Source organism: Symsagittifera roscoffensis, chromosome 5 (genome assembly GCF_963678635.1).
Source record: "Symsagittifera roscoffensis chromosome 5, txSymRosc1.1, whole genome shotgun sequence".
NCBI lineage: Eukaryota > Metazoa > Xenacoelomorpha > Acoela > Convolutidae > Symsagittifera > Symsagittifera roscoffensis.
The window spans coordinates 27814610-27826659 of record NC_087066.1 but is presented as its reverse complement, the minus strand read 5'-3'; positions in this window follow the sequence as shown (position 1 = coordinate 27826659).

Below are 12050 nucleotides of genomic sequence, written 5' to 3'. Positions count from 1 at the left end.
AGAAAAAAAAGTTTAATGCAACCATTTAAAAGTTATAAAATTGAGCGTTTTGCCTGAAGTTCTGCATAACTTATAATCCCTGCTGCATCTGATTTGTGGTGTTAATCAGATAGAGTTCAATGTGTTTCGAGTAAATGGGCTTTGATTAGGCGAGTTTAGGTGGGTGGGGCGCCCTATTTTCTCAGGGATGCGACCCCGTGACTACGCAAAGAGTTCCCCTTTGGTAATATTTAAGGACCTACCTAAATTTTCCAAAGGCGAATTTTATCTATATCTTTTCAGCTCCAAATTTTACAAACTAATCCTGCAATCTGTTTTTTCTATAACTTTTGGGATTTAAAAATTGCTAATTTTGATGATTAACATGCGATATATTGCATTTCTTTAGCACGCGTATGCGGTGAAGTAAGTCACTCCAAATTGAGATGAGGCCAGCAATTTGGTCTTACAAAAATTTAGAGACGCTGAATAGGTCCGTTTGCATTTTATTTTGGCCCAGGGGGGATAAAAAGAAAATAAGAATTAAGCCTCAATGCGGTGCTAATTAAGGTCTAAAAGCAAAAAAAAAAACAATTCACCAGATTACCAAAACCACTTATATTGTCATTAAAAAAGTTTGAGCAAAATAATAGTTTCAGTTTTGAATTTTTTCACTTCAAATGACCTGATTTAATCTTATTTTTTTCCATTACGCCAATGCAAATTAATTTCACTAATCCAATGAAAGATCAATCATATTGACTTAGGACGAAACAATTTCAGGCGTAAAAAATGGAAAAAAAAAGATGGTGTGGCAAATTAGCCGATAAATCATTAATCGCAAGGCTATACCAAGAACGAATAGTAAAGCAACGTCAATTTCTTACAACTGTGTAGAAAAAATTGTATTCGGGAAAAAACTTAATTCCAGATTACAAGACACTTGCTTCGGCGAGTGTTAAAAAAATAAAAGTTTGGAGGCTTTTCCAGATTTTTTTAAAAATAAGCCACATGAATTGTAAATTACAAAAGGTTGTAATTAGCGTATAACAAAGTTCAATAGTTGAGAATGGCTGCCCCAAAATCAAACTGAAACTGTTTTTGAGCTGGATAAAAATTTATGCGCATTACTTGTCCCAATTTGGTCAAATTTCGCACCACCTTAGTTTTACGAAACATGATCATGGTTTTTTTTTAAATTATCAGATAGAAACAGCTTAACAAGATTGCTCATGTATCAAAAGAAAATCCCTGAATGCTTCGACTGCCCCTTAACCTATGTCGAATAATTTCTGTGAAAAAAGACTTTTGAAAAACAATAACTTATGGACTATATCAAAGATCAAGTATAAAACTTTGAGTCGTACGAAGTTAAAACAACCAATTCACTAGCCTCAATTCCATATGATTTCGTTTAATTAACAAGCTTCAAATGATTTCACTGCCCTGAATAATTCGTCGCGCATAAATAATTCGCATAATGCTTTCAGGGTTGACTGAGCATGGAGCATGACCAAAATGGCAGTTTTCAAACTCCCAAAAACTTGCAAAAAAAATGATCTGAGTTGAAATATGTATTTTTTTCAAATCGATTTCAAGGAGTCAACATCTTAATGGTGAAGGAAACTCTTAGTTAAAAACAATTATTTCGAATGCCGAAAATTGACTGAATGAAATACCACACCAAGCATAAATTTTCCGGTTCCTCAAAAATCGAAATAATAACCAGGATAGTTTATCGCTGCGAGTGTGCCTACAATAATCGGAAAAATTTAAGTAAAGAAAAAATGAGACAAAAAGAATTCTTTTTTGATTTAATTGGTAAACATTGGAGGGGTTTAGTTGGAAAATATTCTGCTAAGATGAAATATTTATAAATTAAATTAGAGGAATTTCGAGCAGAACTAGATAGCAAACTCACTCTTACTTTTATTTTGTTCGCGCTAAAAGTCAGAACAAACGAAAAAGTGCAGGTCATATTTTCTCAACACTAAGTCATCTTTGTTTTTGTAATTCCAATCACAATCAATAGGGTCTTAACATGATACCAGATTCGTTACTAGTCAACTTCTGTTAGTTAACTAGAGTAGAGCGCAAAAACTAGCTCTACGCTGCAGTTGCTTCACACTTTGTGAAGGTGTCGGGACAAAAAACAGCAAAGGAAAAATGATAACTACAAACTGAGTGAAATGATCATTTAATGTTAAATTTTAATTGTTAACTGTCACATATAGGATTCGAATTATCCTGACAAAATGAAAAAAAATGACAAATGAACCTGACAAAATGAAAAAATTGAATCAAAAATTATGCTCTAACAATCGGGACATTTGCTGAGCCTAATAAATCATTGTGTTTCATATGAAACCCAATAAAGTTTATGAAGTTATGGTTCTCAATGAACCTGACAAAATGAAAAAAAAAGAATCAAAATTTATGCTCTAACAATCGGGACATTTGCTGAGCCTAATAAATCAGTGTGTTTCATATGAAACCCAATAAAGTTTATGAAGTTATGGTTCTCAATGAACCTGACAAAATGAAAAAAAAAGAATCAAAATTTATGCTCTAACAATCGGGACATTTGCTGAGCGTAGTAAATCGGTAGGTTTCTTTTGAAACCCAATAAAGTTTATGAAGTTATGCTTGTCAATGAACCTGACAAAATGAGAAAAAAATGAATCAAAAAGTGAATCAAAAATTATGCTCTAACAATCGGGATATTTGCTGAGCCTAATAAATCAGTGTGTTTCATATGAAACCCAATAAAGTTTATGAAGTTATGGTTCTCAATGAACCTGACAAAATGAAAAAAAAAAGAATCAAAATTTATGCTCTAACAATCGGGACATTTGCTGAGCATAATAAATCAGTGTGTTTCTTATGAAACCCAATGAAATTTTTGAAGTTATGGAATTTATGAAGTTACGTTTTTTCTATAACTTTTGGAATTTGAAAATTGCTAATTTTGAATGATTAACATGCGATATATTGCATTCCTTTAGCACGTGTAAGCGGTGAAGTAAGTCACTCCAATTTGAGATGAGGCCAGTATTTTGGTCTTACAAAAATTTAGAGACGCCGAATAGATCAGTCTGTATTTTATTTTGCGCCAGGGGGGATAAAAAGAATACAAGAATGAAGCCTCAATGCGGTCTTAATTAAGGTCTAAAAGCAAAAAAAAATTCACTGGATTACCAAAACTACGTTAATTGTCTTTAAAAAATTTTGAGCAAAATAATAGTTTGAAATTTCAACTTTTTTACTTCAAATGACCTGATTCAATCTTATTTTTTCCATTGCGCCGATGCTAATTAATTTCACTAAACCAATGAAAGATAAATCATATTTATTTAGGACGAAACAATTTTAGGTGTAAAAATAGAAAAAAAAATTGCAAACTACAGAAAAAAATCAACGTCACTTCCAGCTTAAATAAAAACTGCTTACAACGCAAAAGAAACCATGGTGTGGCAAATAAGCCAATAAATCATTAATCGCCAGGCTATGCAAAATTTCCTGAAAACAATTTCATTTCATACACTGAAACATAAGGTGCGGCCGGGACTCAAACCGCAGACCATAGGGTGCAAAGGCAACTAAATACTTCCAGACTACGTTGGAAGGGGCATGGAAGTTGCCAAGGTTAAATAGTAAAGCAACATCAATTTCTTTCAAATGTGTAGAAAAAATTGTTTTCGGGAAAAACTTAATTCCAGATTACAAGACACTTGCTTTGGCGAGTGTTAAAACAATAAAATTTGTAAGCTTTTCCAGAATTTTTTAACAATAAGCCACTCGAATTGTAAATTACAAAAAGTTGTAACTAGCGAATAACAAAGTTCAATAAATGAGAATGGCTGCCCCAAAATCAAACTGAAACTATTTTTGAGCTGGATAAAAATTTATCGCGCATTAATTGTCCCAAGTTTGTCAAATTTCGCATCACCTTAGTTTTACGAAACATGATCATGGTTATTTTTTTTAAAAAATTATCAGATTGAAACAGTTTAACAAGATTGCTCATGTATAACTGAAAAGCCCTGAATGCTTCGACTGCCCCTAATCTATGTCGAATAACTTCTGTGAAAAAAGACTATTAAAAAACAATACTTTATGGACTATATCAAAGATCAAGTATGAAACTTTGAGTCGTACGAAGTTAACACAACCAATTCAGTAGCCTCAATTCAATTTGATGTCGTTTAGTTAACAAGCCTCAAATGATTTCGCTGCCCTGAATAATTCGTCGAAAAAAATGATTTGGGTTGGAGTATGTATTTTTTTCAATTCGATTTTAAGGAGTCAACATCTTAATGGTGAAGGAAACTCTTAACTAAAACCGATTATTTCGAATGCCGAAAACTGACTGAATGACAAACCACACCAAGCATAAATTTTTCGTTTCCTCGAAAATCGAAACAATAACCAGGATAGCTTATCGCTGCGAATATGCTTACAAAAATCGAAATTTTTTAGGTACAGCACTGGAAAAGATGACACAAAAAGAGTTTTTTTTTCGATTTATTTGATAAGCATTGGAGGGGTTTAGTTGGAAAATATTCTGCTAAAATGAAATATTTATAAACAAAATTATAGGAATTTCGAGCAGAGCTAGATAGCAAACTCACTCTTTCTTTTATTTTGTTCGTGCTTAAAGTCAGAACAAACGAAAAAATGCAGGCCAATTTTTCTCAACACTAAGTCATCTTTGTTTTTGTAATTCCAATCACATTCAATAGAGTCTTAACAGATACCAGATTCGTTACTAGTCAACTTCTGTTAGTTAACTAGATTAGAGCGCAAAAACTAGCTCTACGCTGCAGTTGCTTCACACTTTGTGAAGGCGTCGGGACAAAAAACAGCAAAGGAAAAATGATAACTACAAACTGAGTGAAATGATCATTTAATGTTAAATTTTAATTGTTAACTGTCACATATAGGATTCGAATTATCCTGACAAAATGAAGAAAAATGACAAATGAACCTGACAAAATGAAAAAATTGAACCAAAAATTATGCTCTAACAATCGGGACATTTGCTGAGCATAGTAAATCGGTGTGTTTCCTATGAAACCCAATAAAGTTTATGAAGCTATGGTTGTCAAGGAACCTGACAAAATGAGAAAAAAATGAATCAAAATGTGAATCAAAAATTATGCTCTAACAATCGGGACATTTGCTGAGCCTAATAAATCAGTGTGTTTCATATGAAACCCAATAAAGTTTATGAAGTTATGGTTCTCAATGAACCTGACAAAATGAAAAAAAAAGAATCAAAATTTATGCTCTAACAATCGGGACATTTGCTGAGCCTAATAAATCAGTGTGTTTCATATGCAACCCAATAAAGTTTATGAAGTTATGGTTCTCAATGAACCTGACAAAATGAAAAAAAAGAATCAAAATTTATGCTCTAACAATCGGGACATTTGCTGAGCCTAATAAATCAGTGTGTTTCATATGAAACCAATAAAATTTATGAAGTTATGGTTCTCAATGAACCTGACAAAATGAAAAAAAAGAATCAAAATTTATGCTCTAACAATCGGGAATCTGCTGAGCATAGTAAATCGGTGTGTTTCTTATGAAACCCAATAAAGTTTATGAAGTTATGGTTGTCAATGAACCTGACAAAATGAGAAAAAAATGAATCAAAAAGTGAATCAAAAATTATGCTCTAACAATCGGGACATTTGCTGAGCCTAATAAATCAGTGTCTTTCATATGAAACCCAATAAAGTTTATGAAGTTATGGTTCTCAATGAACCTGACAAAATAAAAAAAAAGAATCAAAATTTATGCTCTAACAATCGGGACATTTGCTGAGCATAATAAATCAGTGTGTTTCTTATAAAACCCAATGAAATTTTTGAAGTTATGGAATTTATGAAGTTAAGTTTTTTCTATAACTTTTGGAATTTGAGAATTGCTAATTTTGAATGATCAACATGCGATATATTGCATTCCTTTAGCACGTGTAAGCGGTGAAGTAAGTCACTCCAAATTGAGATGAGGCCAGTATTTTGGTCTTACAAAAATTTAGAGACGCCGAATAGATCCGTCTGTATTTTATTTTGCGCCAGGGGGGATAAAAAGAATACAAGAATGAAGCCTCAATGCGGTCTTAATTAAGGTCTAAAAGCAAAAAAAATTCACTGGATTACCAAAACTACGTTAATTGTCTTAAGAAAATTTTGAGCAAAATAATAGTTTGAAATTTCAATTTTTTTACTTCAAATGACCTGATTCAATCTTATTTTTTCCATTGCGCCGATGCTAATTAATTTCACTAAATCAATGAAAGATAAATCATATTTATTTAGGACGAAACAATTTTAGGTGTCAAAATAGAAAAAAAAATTGCAAACTACAGAAAAAAATCAACGTCACTTCCAGCTTAAATAAAAACTGCTTACAACGCAAAAGAAACCATGGTGTGGCAAAAAAGCCAATAAATCATTAATCGCAAGGCTATACAAAATTTCCTGAAAACAATTTCATTTCATACACTGAAACATAAGGTGCGGCCGGGACTCAAACTGCAGACCATAGGGTGCAAAGGCAACTAAATACTTCCAGACTACGTTGGAAGGGGCATGGAAGTTACCAAGATTAAATAGTAAAGCAACATCAATTTCTTACAAATGTGTAGAGAAAATTGTTTTCGGGAAAAACTTAATTCCAGATTACAAGACACTTGCTTTGGCGAGTGTTAAAACAATAAAAGTTTGTAAGCTTTTCCAGAATTTTTTAACAATAAGCCACTCGAATTTTAAATTACAAAAAGTTGTAATTAGCGAATAACAAAGTTCAATAAATGAGAATGGCTGCCCCAAAATCAAACTGAAACTATTTTTGAGCTGGATAAAAATTTATCGCGCATTAATTGTCCCAAGTTTGTCAAATTTCGCAACACCTTAGTTTTACGAAACATGATCATGGTTATTTTTTAAAAAAATTATCAGATTGAAACAGTTTAACAAGATTGCTCATGTATCACTGAAAAGCCCTGAATGCTTCGACTGCCCCTAATCTGTGTCGAATAATTTCTGTGAAAAAAGACTATTAAAAAACAATAATTTATGGACTATATCAAAGATCAAGTATGAAACTTTGAGTCGTACGAAGTTAACACAACCAATTCACTAGCCTCAATTCAATTTGATGTCGTTTAGTTAACAAGCCTCAAATGATTTCGCTGCCATGAATAATTCGTCGCAAAAAATGATTTGAGTTGGAATATGTATTTTTTTCAATTCGATTTTAAGGAGTCAACATCTTAATGGTGAAGGAAACTCTTAGTTAAAACCGATTATTTCGAATGCCGAAAATTGACTGAATGAAAAACCACACCAAGCATAAGTTTTTCGTTTCCTCGAAAATCGAAACAATAACCAGGATAGCTTATCGCTGCGAATATGCTTACAAAAATCGAAATTTTTTAGGTACAGCACTGGAAAAGATGACACAAAAAGAGTTTTTTTTTCGATTTATTTGATAAGCATTGGAGGGGTTTAGTTGGAAAATATTCTGCTAAAATGAAATATTTATAAACAAAATTATAGGAATTTCGAGCAGAGCTAGATAGCAAACTCACTCTTTCTTTTATTCTGTTCGTGCTTAAAGTCAGAACAAACGAAAAAGTGCAGGTCATATTTTCTCAACACTAAGTCATCTTTGTTTTTGTAATTCCAATCACAATCAATAGGGTCTTAACATGATACCAGATTCGTTACTAGTCAACTTCTCTGAGTTAACTAGAGTAGGGCGCAAAAACTAGCTCTACGCTGCAGTTGCTTCACACTTTGTGAAGGCGTCGGGACAAAAATCTGCAAAGGAAAACTGATAACTACAAACTGAGTGAAATGATCATTTAATGTTAAATTTTAATTGTTAACTGTCACATATAGGATTCAAATTATCCTGACAAATTGAAGAAAAATGACAAATGAACCTGACAAAATGAAAAAAAGTGAATCAAAAATTATGCTCTAACAATCGGGACATTTGCTGAGCATAATAAATCAGTGTGTTTCTTATGAAACCCAATAAAGTTTATGAAGTTATGGTTCTCAATGAACCTGAAAAAATGAAAAAAAAGTGAATCAAAAAATGAATCAAAAATTATGTTCCAACAATCGGGACATTTGCTGAGCATAATAAATCAGTGTGTTTCTTATGAAACCCAATAAAATTTATGAAGTTATGGAACTTATGAAGGTATGTTTTTTCTATAATTTTTGGGATTTGAAAATTGCTAATTTTGAATGATTAACATGCGATATATTGCATTCCTTTAGCACGCGTAAGCGGTGAAGTAAGTCACTCCAAATTGAGATGAGGCCAGCATTTTGGTCTTACAAAAATTTAAAGAGGCTGAATAGATCCGTTTGTATTTTATTTTGCGCCGGGGGGATAAAAAGAATACAAGAATGAAGCCTCAATGCGATCTTAATTAAGGTCTAAAAGCAAAAAAAAAATTCACTGGATTACCAAAACCACGTAAATTGTCATTAAAAAATTTTGAGCAAAATAATAAATTGAGTTTTTAACTTTTTTACTTCAAATGACCTAATTTAATCTTTTTTTTTCCATTACGCCGATGCAAATTGATTTCACTAAACCAATGAAAGATAAATCATATTGATTTAGGACGAAACTATTTTGATGGTAAAAATAGAAAAAAAAATTACCAGCTACAGAAAATAATCAACGTCACTTCCAGCTTAAATAAAAACTGCTTACAATGCAAAAGAAACCATGGTGTGGCAAATAAGCCGATAAATCATTAATCGACAAGGCTATACAAATTTTCCTGAAAAAAATTCTATTTCATACACTAAAAAATAAGGTCAGGCCGGGATCGAACCCCAGACCATAGGGTGCAAAGGCAACTAAATACTTCCAGACTACGTTGGAAGGGGCATGGAAGTTACCAAGATTGAATAGTAAAGCAACATCAATTTCTTACAAATGTTTAGGAAAAATTGTTTTTTGGGAAAAAAACCTAATTCCCGATTACAAGACACTTGCTTCGGCGAGTGTTAAAACAATAAAAGTTTGGAGGCTTTTCCAGAATTTTTTAATATTAAGCCACTCGAAGTGTAAATTACAAAAAGTTGTAATTAGCGTATAACAAAGTTCAATAGTTGAGAATGGCTGCCCCAAAATCAAACTGAAACTATTTTTGAGCTGGATAAAAATTTATTGCGCATTAATTGTCCCAATTTTGTCAAATTTCGCACCACCTTAGTTTTACGAAACATAATCATGGTTATTTTTTTCAAAAAATTATCAGATAGAAACAGTTTAACAAGATTGCTCATGTATAAATGAAAGCCCTGAATGCTCCGACTGCCCCTTAATCTATGTGGAATAATTTCTGTGAAAAAAGACTATTGAAAAACAATAATTTATGGACTATATCAAAGATCAAGAATGAAACTTTGAGTCGTACGAAGTTAACACAACCAATTCACTAGCCTCAATTCAATTTGATTTCGTTTAATTAACAAGCCTCAAATGATTTCGCTGCCCTGAATAATTCGTCGCGCATAAATAATTCGCATTATGTTTTCAGGGTTATTGGATAAAAACTTCAAAGCCACATAAATTAGTCTGGAGCATGACCAAAATGGCAGTTTTCAAAAAAATTATCTCAGTTAGAATATGTATTTTTTATCAATTCGATTTTAAGGAGTCAACATCTAAATGGTGAAAAAAACTCTTAGTTAAAAACGATTATTTCGAATGCCGAAAATTGACTGAATGAAAAACCACACCAAGCATAAGTTTTCCGTTTCCTCGAAAATCGAAACAATAACCAGGATAGCTTATCACTGCGAATGTGCCTACAATAATCGAAATAATTTAAGTAAAGCACAGGAAAAAATGAGACGAAAAGAATTCTTTTTCGATTTAATTGGTTGGTTTATCGTCACTTTTGATTGATTTGTTGTGAAACATTTTGTTGTGGAAGGTTAACACCCAAGTTCATAAATAAGTTTATTCCTTCATAGCAGTTTGGTAAAAATCTCAGCAACCCTTGTTCATATCAAATTTAGTCTTATTTCAATCCAATTTGATACAACGAATTTTAAAAAATCCATTTTGTTTCTTTTGTCTAGATGATAAAAATCAGCGCTGTATATCAACCTCTTCAAATCAGTTAGATCTAAGCTTATCGAGTTGGGTCTAAACAATTAGGTCTAATTTTTTAGTCGAATTTCGATTAGGGAAATCAGTTCTTAAACAGAGGCCAAGCGGCAGTGCACAAACACAAGCGAGAAAACACAAAAACAGCACAAGAAACAAAAACAAGACAAGAAGAAACCAAGTTTGAATTATTTAAATTTTTGCTATGTGTCAGATTCGAACCTGAGACTTCGGGCTTTAAAGTCTCACGCTTTCGCATCTGCGCCACAAGCTAGAAAAAGTTTCCTATCACTAGTTAACAAACCAGTAGCTTCAGATGCCAATAAATTGCCAATGCTATGCAGCAAAAACGCCACCAATTATAAATAAAACTTATGCAAAATTTGGAATAGAAATCCTCACTAGCAGATACAAACAATACAAAGAAAAATTGCGATGAAATTTTCAATGCTAGAGATCATGATTATAGCAAAACTGCCTACAAATTAGCACTTTAGGCCCATGTGAACAATCTCTCTCCTCTGAATAGAACAAGTGAAACCCCCCCCGCTAAAATGAAATGGCCAATTCAAGCAGTAAGGCCTGCGTGTACTATGCTCAAATCTGATTGCCTGAAAAACATTACACTTAACCAAGTGAGCGATCTCCCCCTGACTTGATTTAGGGGGGAGATTGTTCTTTTTGGTCCGCACTTTTGTTTCAGAATTAGGTTGGAAAAAAGAAGTGTTAAACCATCAAGCTAGGCTCAATAATTCAATTGTGTTAATGAAAAAATATATACCCCATTGAAGACATCAACTTCTTGAGTGCCAATTCACAAATTCAGAAGTTGGCTATGCTCTGAACTAACTTATGCGCGCTGATAGTTATTATTTTTGATGCTGAGAGCGTAACGCAAAATATTTACGCGTGGCGAATTAGCAAATTATCACGCATTACCGAATCATTCCAAATTGATTAAATTGAGGCCAGCTATTTGATCACATTATTTTTATTTGGCCTAAATTTTTATATTTGATGTTTGATTTTGTCCAAAATTTTTAGCTTATGATTATTTTCCTTAGCAAAATTTATTCGGGATCAACGGTACAATTTCTTCTTCAAATCGATTGAGGGGGGAGAAAACATGGATTTTTCTTGAGCTAACTATGAGTATAGCCTAGATTCGTTCAAAATTAACCGTATTAAAGAAAACTGAATTAAAAAATTAATTTATGTAATTACCAACAAAATACGCTTGGGGGAGGGATTTGTACGGTTGATCCACTATTCGGTAGATACCAATTAAGGAGCAGTTGGCATATTCAGAGCTATGCACTGATTTACGATTTGTTGCGTTAGGTGCTGCCATTCTATTAATATTGATCAATCAAAATAAAGTCCACTGGATCAAATCGCCGCGTACGCGTTCAAAGCACGAAACTTACTGCTTGTTAATTGTTTATATTGGCCGAATTGGCGGTTTTCAAACTCGGGGTTATAATATAGGGGGTGTAAACATAGGGGGTTAAATATCGTGGGGTTGCAATTATTACAATTAGTTTTCTAAATAACATGTTTTTTTGCCTTGTTAGCAAAAAAATCGATTTTTTTTTGTGTCGGAAAATCCATCGAAATCGATTTAAATCGATTTTTTAGACACTTAACTTGATTCAAAATTTTCAAAAAGATCGATTTAAATCGATTTAAAATGGATTTAAGTGAGATTCTGATGGATTTAAGTGAGATTCGGATGGATTTTAGTGAGTCGGAAAATCATCAAAATCGATTTAAATCAATTTTTTAGACACTTAAATCGATTTAAAATCCATTTAAGTTCGTAAAATGTACATTTTAAGAAAATTTTGTCGACCTTTCTATCTTTAAACTCAACCAAATTGATTTTCCGAGCTCTCCCAAAGCACTAAAATGAC